Here is a 12,583-nt window from a genome sequence, read left to right as displayed (position 1 = left end):
GGGATCCATGTACAATAGCTAACTCGTCGAAACTTGATAAAGTCCAGCGGCTTGCTTCCAGGTTTATCTTTAATAAATATAATCGTAACCATTCCCCCACTGAACTCTGCAGACTTGCTGAACTTCCTTCTCTTGAATTAAGAACAAAGTGCGACCGCCTGAAATTTATTTTTTTGATCATTCATGGTCTAGTTAAGATAGACAAAAATAATTACATGGACGTACTCGTCAGTGAATGTACGAGACATCGTCATAGCATGCACATCAGGGAACCATCTGTCAAAAATGATTGTTTTAAATTTAGTTTCTTTCCTAGGGCAATAAAGGAATGGAACCAACTCCCGAATTCCGTCGTCACTATGACCAATGTCTGTGATTTTGTTAAAAATATAAAGAGTATAGTGCTTGATAATGTGCCGTGACTTTGTGTTTTGAATGTATTTCTTTTGCTTTTTTATTCCTCCGGGTGAATCACTTTTTTGAAGTGTCAGTGCATGATTGTTCTTTTACTTCATGTATGTATTACCACTCCTGTAAAGGCCTTGTAAAGGGCCGACAGTATCAATAAATAAATAAAAATAAATAAATAATAAATAAAATTGTTTGTGAAAATTTAAGTGAAAAGTAAACCACATCATGGCTAAACACCACCTCGCTTACGTTTACGATTTTTGTCCTTGTGGTCTGGAGTTTCATCTTTCCTTCTGTTCGTTTTGAACGGAATCATTAGGCTGGATCTGCCCGAAAAACAATTTAGGCAGGTCAACAAATAATCTAATCTCTGTTTTTCCCCCGACACGTCGTCAAAATCCCGGGCCCTGGGATTCGGAAGAGTCGTTAGGCCTAAGGATTGGTGCCGTACCGCGGCATTCAAGCAGTTGTGGAGTACGGGGATTCAATTACGAGCAAACGCGTTTGTTTCATTGATACGCCTTCCCACGTTTTGGGGACGTTTCCTTTTTTGCGACGTTCCATGAATATGCATGGCACCCTTGGTTTGAAATAAATAGGTCTGGTTGCGACAACGTGTACGCCGTTACGTTTATGTAGTTTAGTGACACTGAGTTCTGCGTATTGCGAAGGCTTGTCCCGGTGACTCTCGTCGCTGTCTGTCCAATCACTCTGATCCAACGCAAGTGTGGTGTCTGAGCTAGCCCGCGTATATGATTTTGTCCTGTCATAGCAAAACTGCCTTCACCAGCAAGCTCACTGGATCGCGAAGGCTACGGGTGCGAAATTGCGGCTTTCAAACTGCTTTTGCAGAACAAGCGCTCGCGCTAGAGACACTCTTCAAAGCACGAGCAGATATTGCCGACGACGAAACGTCTCAAGAGCAACCGCTTCATCAAACATCAATGTCTATAAAACGTGGTTTCAGGCCTGCGATTGCACCAAGCCTAATCGGAATGGCCCAGTCCGACAAGGGTTTGGCGACTAGCACGTCGTGGGAAGACGAATGGCCGAGGATAGCCGCGTGGTCCACCGACATTCTCTCAAGTGTCGTTCGATGAAACGTCGTAGGCGGAGCTTAATTCGCTAAAACGTCGTTTGATCGATCGGGCATGTACCTGGCGTACCATACAGATACAAGTTAGACACGATTTTGGAGTTTTGGCGAATCGTTTCCAAATCAAGGATTTGTTAGAAATGACATAAACGGCACAGGCGAGTTAGCTGGTGCAAATTCAACGTTTTAGTAAAACCGAGAGTCTATCTTCGTCTCGGGTGTGCCAAAATGTTAAAAATTTTGTTTTCTCATTTGTAAGGACTGTTACTTTTCTCCTGTGCTTTGGATATCTAGATGGTAATAGTGAGTCCGTGATAGTATGTAGCACATGCACCAACAGAGCAGTTGAAGTTTATTGTCAATTATTGCGCTGCAATACAGCTTCGCACTGCAGCCCTACAGTGTTCTACAAGTTCATTATACGTATGACTCTACGTAGTACGTACTTAGCACCGTAACCGCCGTAACGTATGCCAATGCTGATTGCCAGCTACATGGCAAAGAGAAGGTTAGAATATTGGTGGAAGAGGTCTCAGCATTAAAATCCCTCTAGTATGACCAGCAATTAAGCGCAATCTGGAGGGCAGGAGGGGACAGAGGAATATTGGGACTCCCTCCCATGGCTCCGGCCCGAAGTCCCAACCCTACCTCCCAGTGGGTTTGGCTTGGAAGTGACAATACCGACGAGGACAACCCGAGGGAAAATGGCGAGAGTAATCCCTGGAGAAGGGGAACAAGAGGGACAAAGGACAAACACGAATCTCCAAACACAGCTAGGTGACTGGTGCGCGCCCGAAAAATTCGCCTGGTCTGGGTATCGAACCCGGGACCCCTCGACTACAGGTGGACATGTTTTCCTGCGGAAGGAGGTGGTGTTGTGTTCTCTTTTATTCTGCTTCATTTTTCATTTGCTTTATTCCCCAAAGGTCAGCCTGGTAATTATCCCACCTGAACGATGACAGCTGCAAGTGGAGAGAGGAAAATAAATAATTGGGGCAACAGAAATACAACGGACGTGAAAATACTAGGCTAGGCGGCGCAACCTACCGCCCATTACAAAGGGTACAGCCTCGATTCATCCATAAAGAATTTAAGGCGAATCTGGCAGACCCTGGAAGCAACGACGCAACGGATTCTGTTGATGTTCAGTTAGTTCAGTTTCTTTCCATATTTGAAGATTTGGGGATATGTTGCGCTATGCGTTAATTGGCGACAGCCAGTTGAAGTTTTCGAACCGCACCAGGCTTCGATTACACAGCTATGTACACGTATGTACTTTTAGCTTAGGAGGCGCGACGGCGGTGCGACTCGCGGACAAGTGCCGTCAACTTGGGCTGGCGGCGCTTGATTTCGTCGTACTTCATGTTGGCGGAAACGACCTTTCAAACGGCCGAAGCCCATTAGACGTTTCCAAGGACATCATGGTAAGTGGTATTCGCTTCATTGGTCTGTTCGACGCTATGAATTTGCGTGATGTTGCACCCGGATTGGCACCTGGACGAGATTGCCTCTCTGGGTTACCTCTCTGGGTTTTCGGATGCGTGGTTCAGGGGGAGAGAGAGAAGAGGAGGGAGGGGTTAGGTTAGAGCCAAACTCGGGTTAGGACGTCCCCGTGTTGCGCGCCTACATTAGGCACGCAACACTGGTACGCTAACTTCATCATTTCACCTGTTAACACACAGCCGAGGAGGCAGCCAGCACTTGGTTGTACGGGCTTCTGCCTTTTGGCTGCCTCAGGCACTCGGCCATGTGGAAGTTGTGCCACTAAACACCTTAAACCAGGCCAAACCCTACTTCGGCCCACCCCTCTCCTCTTTCCACCCGTGAATTACGCACCCCCCTCTAAAACTCTTCCCTCCCACCCTCCCCCCTCTCACAACCCCATTTATGGTCGGTGACAGGCTAAGAATGAAGGAGAAGATCTGCCTCCAGTGCGAGCTTCCTACCTTCGATAACTATAATGCGCCGAGTCCCAGCATGGAGAAAGGCATTGAACACGTATTGGATTGGAAGTGTGGAGCTTCTCTTTCGTTCTTAGCCTGCCACCTAATATACTGCGAGCATGTCTGATGCTCCTCGTGCGGGCAGTCTAAGGTCGAGCTCTGATTGACGTAGGTAGTTCTGTTGTTGATGTCTCTGGCCAGTACTCGGGCAGAGACTCCTGGGATGGCGGGGCCTCGGAGGGGAAGCAGCACACAGTACTGCGTTAAGCCATGTCTCGATGCCCCCTTTTTTCTCCCCTCTGTATACGTTCCCTCCGTGTGCACAGGGAGAGAGAAAAGGGGGGCACTGAGGCATGTGTGACTGCAGTACAGTGTGCTGCTTCCCACCGGCGAGGTTCCACCATCCGAGAAGGCTCCGCCTTAGTACTACTGGCTGTCCAATTTACGGTGTCGTCTGCTAGGCTGAGCAGACAATGCCAGAGACTTAAGCCTTTTTGTGACAGCCAAAGAAAAGAACTTGCCTTTTCTGTGGCTGTCACGAAGTCCGCCTGCTGTAACGAATGAGGACGGGACCTCTGAGGAAAGAATTAACCATGATGCATTGAACCTGAGACTGGGGTAGCAAAAGGGAAGCATAAAAAAATTGACATAACAGAAAAAAGGCAGGACGACATGTCAAAGTGTTTGAATAGAGGTATGTTTTTTGGAGTAGGCAGTATGCCTAAAAACATTTTGTGGGCTGCCACCTTAGTTAGGCCGAGATTCCTCTGCTGTTTGTCAAATTCGTAGCATTGTCGGTAACAATCGAGGCCTAGTGCTCACGGTCATCGATCCTCACTTACACCTGCAAGCAGAGTGTTAGCATTGTTTTACGCTCTTCCTTGAACATGTATGTGCTTGTTGCCCCACTGGTTTCTCGCTGTAACCAACATGGCAGACATACACTTTAGCAAAAAAATGTTGGCTTTGAGTGTTGGCAAAGGCACAGCTGCAGGCACCTGGTTACTGAAAGCTTTCTCTGTGCGAGTGCTTGTGCAAGTGAAGGATTTTGCAGAACTACACTTTCGTGCCCTTGCCTTTGCCGGTGCCCAAGCCAACTGGTGAAACAGAGCAGGTTCTTTGGCACTCCAAGTTGGCGACTTAAATTTCACATATTGTCTATCAACAACTACCCCCGATGAACAAAGAACTCACCAGAGATCAGACTAGATGCAAAGGTTGCTCCTCTGCATCTAGTTTGCAAAGGAGCAACATCAACGCTGCCTCGCTTTTTTGCTTATCTGCAAGGAGACACGATACGTATAGTCGTCTTCTAGCTGTAATTACCACTGCGTTACCTATCTTGCGGCATTCAGAAATTTAACGGGTTTTGACAAATGTGACTGTAAATTCTTCTACTGACATGTTGTTTTTGTCAACTGACAAACAGAACGAACATGGAACTCACAACCAATATGTTGTGATGGCCTCTGTGGTGGAGGAGTCTCGTCGCATGCATCATTCTTTTCTGCTCTCACATTTTCAAGACTGCAGCTTCCTGCGCGGACGACAACATTTGGTAGACTTGCTCGCTGTACAGACAAACCATGTGAGGTTGCAAAGCCTGCCCCTCGGGAAGAAACTGGCTTGGAGGATGCTTTGTTCTTTATGGCTTTGCTTGGTGTGCTAGTAAGGATGCATGCTATATATACCAGTTTATACATTCTACACCTCGTCTCAGATCGACTGCAATATTTGTGGTCCTTTCAACACTCGTTGACACCGATGCATTAAATGGCCACAGCATTTACTGCCCGTACAAACTGGGCATGCCAACCATGTCTGTACTCTTTAAAAGCAATTGTAGGTCACCCGTCATGCATCTGATGTTTGGTAGCCTATATTATAAAGGTAACTGCAAATTCTCCCAAAGCCTTGAACACTAAAAACTGTTTAGAAAAAACCCGATGTGGAAGCAAACACCACATCCGTCTGGCAAACGTCCCAATGGCTCACAGATCTGTTTACACATCCCTTCGTGGCCACAGGTATTAATTAATGAGCAGCTACACTGACAACTGCATGCTGCCTACATGGGCTTCGATCAGTTCTCATTGATTGAATGTAAAGAGTCCATCGAACAGTTAGAAAAACTGAAATTCTGATGTTTTGCTTGTCGTTTTTGTGACAGGAACTGGTTCACCTTCTTCATGAAGTCGCCACAACAGTGTTTGTCTACAAGATACTTCCCCGGGTCAACGATTCTGCAGCCATGGCATTAAAGGGGTAGTGAAACGAAATTTTAGCGCCGATCTTGTTGCATAAATATGGGCTAGGGATAGGCACCACCTCGGAAATATAAATATTGCGCTGTAAAACACAGGAGAACTAATTTTAAACATAATTAAACGATTTCAAATTCTCATCTGGTGGATGGGGGGAAGTTCTCGTGACATCACTTGTGCCAAAATAGCAGCGCCGTTCTGCGGCAATACGGCGTGCCGGCAGAATTCGCCTAGGCCTGAACGCGTTTGCAAAGCCTTGGCGGAGGAAGCCAAAGCGTAGTTGGCCACAGTGAGCTCGTTCTCGTTGCGGCTCTTTGCACGACACGGCCCGAGCAATGGCACGGCCGGTATTAGATGCTGCGAGTCGCGAGCTGCAAGCCGACGTTAAAAAGGATATGTTTGAACTACGAGGGTGTCAGCAAGAGCCACGCAAATGCCAAATACCTGTTCACACTCGGAGCGGACGCGCGCGTTTGATCGAAGTGCTGGATTCGCTCTTAGACCGCGTTTCGGTAAGCGCTTCTGGACCGATCTTTTACGATTGCAACTCGATACTGACATGACACTCGGCAAAGAAAGGTTAGACCGACATCGCGTAGCTCCCACGAACTGCTATAGCTCGACACTGACGTAGCGTCGAGTCAGAATAAAAATGGCATACTAATAACAGTGTGTACATACCGAGTTGCCAAGGTAATCCGTATGGCGTTTATTTGAGTTCTATATCACACAAACCAAGGAGATAGAATCAATGAGAGTCCCTTTTCGACGACAGCGTTCGTCACCGCTGTCTCGGAAAACCAGGAGATCGAGATGACAAGGGGGAAATATTGACCTCTGAAATTTAGTTCAGGGATCAAACTACTCATCCGGTAAGGGTCCACAAGGGTCGCGCGGGCATATTCCATTCAGCAGGCCAGCCGGTCATGGACAGACGGTCTTGGCCAAGGACCGCCGGAGCAACGGTGCGCCGAGTCGATGTTGCTGCTAGGCCTACTATATTCTGCCGAGCTCGCTCGGTCGGCAGAATCGTGGCTGTTGTAGCTCTTCTCGTGTGTTTGTGGATCCTGCGTTCTTGATCGTCGTGGTCTGTTTTAAGTACTCCTTCCTTTTTTCTTGCTGGTTGAAGTCGGGACGCACGAGAAGAGCACGAAGAAAAATAAATGTCCGTTGGTGGCCGATACCCAGTAACTGAGCGACGCTGTCGGCCTTGTTGATTTGATCGTAAAGAGTGCGTAAGACAGCTTCGGAGCTGTCGTAGGATTCTGTCGTAACCTGCGCAAAGGTTACGACATTTTCGTTTCGAGAGCACGGGTTTTCTCTCAAATTTGTCGTACGCACTTTTTTCGTCGTGAATTCGCTTTGAGAATCCGGCCTCAGAGCTGGTTTTGTCAGTGCTGCCGTGGTTGCCGACTTGCCGTGGTGCAGCGTGCGTGCAGCCCTTGCGCATCTCAAACGGCGACGTTGTCACAGGTCGTAAATCGTCGACGCGCCACCAAGTGGCAACGCTCGTAACCACAACATTCACGCCGTAGCCTTTCCGGACCGGCACAAGTGACGTCACGAATGCGCCCAATATCCCAAGACGCATCGCGCTCTCCGATGGCCGATTTTTGAGCGCGCGCCCAATCGGGCCCATCAGGGTGAAAAATATAGCCATCCGTTCAAAATACAAACGCGCGATTATGATTTATGAATATCATTGATCATATTGAACCTATTTCTGACCATAATAGGTGTATTTCAAGTTTCGCTTCAGTATCCCTTTAAGGCGTCGGACCCTGAACAGGATGTTGACAACTGCCCTGAAGAGGATATCAACAGTACGAATTCTCAATGTGGAGGTGGGACATTTGATATGCTTAATGGGAGGATGGCACATAATCTTTTTCTTAATCAAGTGCTTGCATGGGGGAATGCACAGCCGTGAACGCTCCATAACAAAGATCCAAAAGCTGAAAAAGGTACAGTCGGGGACAAGAGTTCCCAGAACGTGCGAGCTGCGGCTGAAACGCATTCCTCTGCTATCTGCCAGCGAGTCCCCTGGTTTCGAGATAACACAAAAGCGCATGCGAGTCCTACTTTGCCTGCAAACATGTGTGTTTTCCCGCTCTTTTCGGGAACATCACCTAACTAGGAATCGGGCATGTGGTACCGCCTCGGAAATAGCGCTGGCGGCTGACGGGCGTCTGTACATATTCCGAAACTCGAGATACCGCCAGGGGCATTGCGCCGCATTTCGCCGTGTAAGCGCAGCTTGCTTTATAACCAGTTCAGCTTATCGCTCAGTTGAGATGCCGCGACGTCTTGCTTTATAGGTGCCATGTCAGTAAGCACTATCTCCGAGGCGGTACCACGCGCCCAATTCTGAGTTAGGCGCTGCGCCGCAGAGGAGCGGGAAAGCGCACATGTTGGCAGGCAGAGTAGGACGCGCAAGCACTTTTCTGTGATCTCGAAACCAGGCGACCCGCCGGCAGATGGCAGAGCAATGCGAAACCAGCTCGCGTGTCCTGGAGATGTTTGTCCCCGACTTCACCGTTGCGGTGAAAATAATAGAAAGAGTTGATAAAAGAAAAAGGAACAGTTGGTTTTCTTTTTTCTGCAAGATTTCGCACAGGACAGATTTGAAAACCATGTTGCTGCTTATTGTTTCAAACAGACTGTGTGACCAAAGCTTTTCTTCATTTCTACTGCAGCATCGTTTTTTGGATGCAGCAGGACGTCCCAAGAGGCACATGTTCGCAACTGACGGTTACCATGTGTCTAGGGACCACGGTATCAAGGAACTCGCATTTAACATTTGCAAAGCTGCGGCAAGGCTTTATGGGCCCTGGATCTTTGTGGCTTCAGCTTCAAGGATGCTGTTCTGCATCCTGATATGCAACGCATGTGGTTTGAAGGGCTATGCAGGCGATCAGTGCTTGCCTTTAAGGAGTTGTGGCTAGTCACAGTAAGTACGCTTAGAGCACACATTGTTCATGTGCAATATAGTCCTTTGCAACCTAAGAACGAAGGGCGAGGGTAAGACGGGCCGGGGAGGATGAAGCAGGTAGAAAGCTGGAGTAGGGAGGGGGGGGGGGGGAACCTCCTTCTCTCGTTAGCGTTCCGTCTGCTTCCTCCTCCCCGGCCCGTCTTACCCTCGCCCTTCGTTCTGAGGTTGCAACGGACTATAGTAAGTGCCACGTAGCAAACTTTTTAAAAACTTTCATTGCCCGACACCTTTCATAGTCCTGTTGCTCTATGAATCTTTGACATCTGCCTATAGTCGGTTACAAGTCAAGAAGGTAGAAGAAGCTCCTCCGACAAGTGTGATGCGCCCGTTTCAAATCTCTCCGCAGTCGAGAGAAGAGCTCACTGGAAACTCTCCTTGTTCCGCTTCAATAGATTCCACCTTGTCTCCGATCTCACTTTTTAAGAAAGCGACCTTTGTATTCATTGGAGGGGGAGCCCAGCCCCTGAAGGCAGCCTTTGTATCCATCGGAGGGGAAGCTAACCCCCGAATGTCGTATTTGTTTCCATCGGAGGGGGAAAACTCTAATCTCCCTCTCATGGCTTCCACAATGCTAAGTCAAAGTCGAAAGATGAAGCAAATATGGTACAGAAAGGCAAAACCCTCCTCGCGCGTAGGCCAGGTCGTCATGGAAACGATGGGACGCTATTGTATGCGAAGGTGGCGGAGGGATATATGATTCCCTTTGAGGGGCATTTGCCGCTACGTTCTTAACCTGTAACTGGCTATAGTGTTATACATGTTTTAACAAAATGTGCAAGTAAACAAAATGACAAGTTTAAAAAAAATATATATATATTGCATTTTCTAGTGTTTTATTATCTTCTGAACCTTTGTCTTTTGTGCATAAAGAAATCAAGACCATATGTCATAGCGAAATTATTAAGATATGAGATTGAAGCCCTTCTCGTGATGGGAAGCAGTGAAAATATGAGCCATTTTCGAGCGCATGATTCTTTGGATCACGGCGTCGCCCACCATCGTGTTTATTTCGGCACGTGGGTCTAGCCGTTTTCACTTTAAAACTCATCGATAGTTTTGTATTCTGGTTGCAAATAATTAGAAATAAATGTTTTTTTCCCCGCTGCAAATGTGCATCGCTGCTGGCCTTTTAAATCACGTGATGCAATTGTGGCCCTGCCATTGCAGTGATGTGATTGCTGCGCCAAAAAGCGCCAAGGGGCTAACCCTGCTACATTTTTGCCGAAATATTGGTAATCCGCGCCAAGCCTGCGCCAAAAAATTAATTTTGGTCGCCTTTCAAAACCAAAACTGGGTACCGTAAGAGCATGCGTGTGTTATGTGGCGCAAGCGGCCGCTTGTATAGTTTTGCCGTCATCTCGCGTTTTGCGCCCTCATGGGTCTCGTCTCGCGTCTTTTAAAAAAAAAAAAAAATATTTTGAACGATAGACGCGGGTGTGTGCGGACGCCCCGACGTTAGCGTGCCGGGTACCAGCCATGCCGCCGTGCTGTGAAACGAAACCACGTTTTTGCGCGGCGGAAGTTACTTTGTGAGCTAATCAAGCACTCGCTCCTGAAAGCAACGGCCATGAGAAAACAATGCTTGGACCCTGCCTTCCAGTCACTGGTCGCGCGACGTCGGGTGTTGCCGTCCCCACGTGCCAGAATGACGTGTGCCCTACATCCATGCTTTCGTTGACCTATTCTTCGAGGTGTGCCTCTGCGGCCGAGGACGGAGCTATGTGGCGAGGCCGTAAACAGCAGTTCCCGGGACAGTTATGCCGTGAATGTCAAGGCAGTGGTTGCTGCGCACGCAATCAAAGAGTGACACAAACAACTTTTGCAGTTTTGTGTACTTCTTGGTCTGCTGAAGCCCATGCACGACAAAACCTTTGCTGAAATAAAAAAAAAAGTGCATCTTGTTGCAACAAAAGCTGCTTCAGTGAACCTGGAATTGACCAAGAAGATGACAGCAGAAGAGGTGGACGCTACTCAGCTAGCCGTGATGTTTGACGGTACATGGCGAAAGAGAGGATACAAGAGTCATAATGGCGTTGGCACAGAAATATCTGTTGCCACGGGACTCTGCTTAGACACCGAAGTACTGTCAGAGCTGCAGCAGGCGCAAGAATGAAGGAGAGGAGGAGGTCTGGCGAGCCTTCCACAACTTGGTGGGTGAGAAAAACACTGACGGCTCATCCCATGCTATGGAAACAGAAGCTGCAAAGAGGATCTTGCAGAGGACTTCGTCGTATGAGACGCGTCTCCAATTCACGACATTACTCAGTGACGAAGACAGCAAGGCGTATGCTGCAGTGTCTGAGGCAAACTTCTATGGGACTACCCCCATTGTGAAAGAAGACTGGACAAACCATGTGGCAAAGCGATTGGTCACTGGACTCCGGAAGCTCAAAACGCCACTGCCACGGGGACGAAATCTCGAGGATGGAAGCTGCAGAGCTACTTCCGGATCGCCACCACCAGTAACAGAGGAACTGTCCGAGGAATGTTTTCTTCTATCTGGGCATCTTATTTTCACTCCTGCTCTACTGATCTTGCCAGCAGCCACAAGTTCTCTTTAGACGGGGAATGTTCCTGGTGCAAGCACATGAGAGCACAAGCCCTGGGTGAACCAGCAGCGCCACACACTCTGATCCTCACAGCTGCTCAGGCCAAAGCCATACTGCCCATCTACAAGTGGCTGATTAAGGAAAAGCTGCTGTCCCGCTGCTAACAAGAGAAGACTCGAATGCTGCTCGAGTCGCTCAGTTGCAAAATCTGGGTGCTGTGCCCCAAGACGGGTTTGCTTCGTGCACTGTCGAGGAGATGGCCACTGCTATTGCAACCTCATGGTTCAACAAGGGACACACAAACTTCGAGCAGGTGCTACAGGAGCTTGGCATGCTCCCGTCTAAGGAACTCCTCACGCTCTGCAATGGGTACGACAAGAAACGCATTGCCAGCATGACCGCCAGCAAAACTGCTGAAGCAGGATCCCATTCCTTACTGAAAAAAATTATATGAATTTTTTTCTGATATGTTTATTGGACACCTTTTTCAAATCAGAACTTATTATTTCATATCAGTTTCCTATGCCGCATATCAGTTACACGAGGCTAGGTGGCGCTAGGTACCGCCCAATTCATGTGCTGCAAAAATATATTTATTTACTCACGCCACCATGTAGATACATTACGCATACCACTAGCATCAGTTGAACATATACCTTGAGTGCATACACATACACGGCACAACAAACATGAATACAACAGCACACCCAATAAATACTTCGGAGCTCTGCGTTTCCGCTTTTTATACAGGTCGTTTTGTAAGTACGGAGTTTTTCGGTGACCACCTACGCAATAAATAATATTTTCAGCGTGTTAGATTTTTTTCAGTAATGATCGTACCTCTGAGAGTATTTAGAACGGCTCAGGGGACGAATCTCTTAATAAAAAGTAAACGCTCATGCCGTAATTATTTGAAAGCCAGTAAATCAAGCCGCTCCACTGCGGTTCCAAGTCACGTGTTTGCTTTATGGCGCGGCACGTCGTATACTGAAAAAAACTTATATGAATTTATTTCTTATATGTTTATTGGACACATTCATATAAGTTGGCAAATGTTGCATATCAGTTCTTTTATGTCGCATATCAGTTTTTGGGTATTTCATATCAGTTCTTATATCGCATATCAGTTTTTGGATATTTCATATCAGTTGGCATATGTTGCATATCAGTTCTTATATGTCGCATATCAGTTTTTGGGTATTTCATATCAGTTCCTATGTCGCATATCAGTTTTTGAATATTTCATATCAGTTTCATATGTCTCATATCAGTTTTTAGATATTTCATATCAGTTCTTATATAGATTCATATACTTTTTTTCAGTAGGG

General features: G+C 47.3%; 1 pseudogene; it reads left to right on the top strand.

The window, feature by feature from the left end:
* Positions 1 to 10,892: 10,892 nt before the first annotated feature.
* Positions 10,893 to 11,709, top strand: LOC115321340 (annotated as a pseudogene).
* Positions 11,710 to 12,583: the final 874 nt, after the last annotated feature.

This window comes from Ixodes scapularis, unplaced genomic scaffold, assembly GCF_016920785.2.
Source record: "Ixodes scapularis isolate PalLabHiFi unplaced genomic scaffold, ASM1692078v2 PGA_scaffold11__112_contigs__length_91849675, whole genome shotgun sequence".
NCBI classification, from domain to species: domain Eukaryota; kingdom Metazoa; phylum Arthropoda; class Arachnida; order Ixodida; family Ixodidae; genus Ixodes; species Ixodes scapularis.
The sequence above is the reverse complement of the archived record's forward strand: the minus strand, read 5'-3'. Positions and strand labels throughout refer to the sequence as shown.